Source organism: Mastomys coucha, unplaced genomic scaffold (genome assembly GCF_008632895.1).
Source record: "Mastomys coucha isolate ucsf_1 unplaced genomic scaffold, UCSF_Mcou_1 pScaffold13, whole genome shotgun sequence".
In the NCBI taxonomy this organism is placed as follows: domain Eukaryota; kingdom Metazoa; phylum Chordata; class Mammalia; order Rodentia; family Muridae; genus Mastomys; species Mastomys coucha.
Genome location: NW_022196895.1, coordinates 65,640,919 through 65,643,035, shown reverse-complemented (window position 1 = coordinate 65,643,035; position 2,117 = coordinate 65,640,919).

Here is a 2,117-nt window from a genome sequence, read left to right as displayed (position 1 = left end):
TCCAAGATGCACAGATCCCTAATTCTGCAGATTCATAAATTACTTGAATGTGGAGGTGGATCAACTGTTCCAAGTTGCTTACAAAGTCTGAGTCTCTTAAACCGATCCTGAACCTACGTATCACTGTCCTCATATAGGTCTAGTGTCGTATGAACACTTATGAAATGTTTGTATAGCATTTTAATCCTGTCTTCTGCTAAGTTTCAAAAATCCAGTGCAGGAATACCAATATCTTACCTGGGTTTGATAATTATAAAATAACAACAAGAAAAAAAAAATAAAACACATTAGAATGGCCACATTCTCTTTCTCCTTCTTTTTAAAACTGGAGATACAACCCGATTACAACAGAGAGGGTCAGATCGTGTTTCTGCACCAAGCAGAAGGTAGCCAGCAGCTGCTGCTGGCCTTTGGGGAGCCTTTTGCTTATTTCCAAAAGGAATTTGACAATAGCCGTATTACATTACCAAGTAATGAATACATCAAGGCTGGTGAACAAGAAATTACCACTTTTTCTCTGTCCGAGTGAGAACAAAATATAAAAGCACCAATTGAAAAAAAAATCATCAAATGACTCTAATTTAATTTTTTGCTTTGCTTATAGATTTGAAAAACTTTGATTCCATTTTAGGAAGCACCTTTATGATAACGTGTATCAAAAGTGCCATGCTGAAGATATACATCAATGCAGGGAGTATTTCCAGTTCCCTAAAGAGTAAACACCATATTCTCTTCTATTCGCTTCTCCTGAATGTGATCAGAGTATACCTGCTTCCTATATAATAATATTGTTCCTAGGGATACCCGCCTTGGCAGACTATACAAAATGAGTGCAGAATGTATCACGGAAAGAAAATCTTTAACATGGTGAGAGACCACGTACACATGGTTTCCATCGTTCAGGGAGGAGGGGAAGTTATTCTTTTCATTGCCCTTCTTGGAGCACCTTTATTAGACCATTTCACAGGAAAGCCCCCAAAGAACTTTTCATGAAATTTGATTCCTGCTATTCCCCTATATTTTCAATCCACCTCCACATGTTAGGAACTTCTCAACAAATCAAAGCATTTTAGTTTTATCGCTACTGAACATATTTACAGTTTCAACACACACACATACATACATACACTCGAGAGAGAGCACACGTGCACACACACACACACACACACACTCACACATACACACACACACAGCTAATCAAAATGTTTATGGGTTTGTAAAAGGTGACCACGTGGTAACTATCTTATTTGTTCTTACATTTCCAGAAATGAACATAAATTTCAGATTCTTGTAGCTCACTATTTCATTTAAATGACTTTTTAAAACCACACAGTTTAAAAAAAAAAACAAAAAACTGATACAATGTATTAAAACACATAATAACAAGAGTCTACATGTAAAAATATAACTTTTACATACACAGTTTCAAAATAATGATAGGTTTGCCATTGGTTGCATAAAATTTACAGATGTGTTTCGTCACTATGTAACTGGTAGTTCAGGACAACAAATGGGGTGTTTAGACCATTTCCACAGAGTTATGGCATTTACTCAGTGCTGATAGGTGGAAAAACTACTTCAACAGGGATTTTTTTTTCTTAATACATGCCAAGATTGCGTGGCTGTCAAAATAGAACCGAGTTAGAAGAGACAAAAGGATGCTGACGAATGCTTAAGTAGGAGTACTAAGTGTTCACTGCACTACACACCAAAGTTAATTGTTGGAAATATTTAAGATGGGAATTGGTTCAATTGTGCCCAGAGTCAACGCTAGCTATCTGATGAGTTGCTGTGCCATAGTTTGATCTATGTTTCTATCAAATGTTAAGTATAAACTTCACTCATACTGGCCAGAGAGAATACTGCGCTACCCCTCCTTACGAAAGTGCAACTTAATGCTTTAGGGCTTATAAGGCTTGTTATAATGCTGCATGATTGGTTGGCATTTTTTTTTTCAGACGAAGGAGGAGGCAGGTAAGTCATCTACTTTTTAGTAAACCCATTTTGAAAAAAAGAAAAAAATCAAGAAAGCAACAAAATCAATCAGCTCTGTCACACTCCTTGCAATTTTCTCATTTGACGGTTTTTGAACTTGACTTTTTTTTTTTAATTTTTTT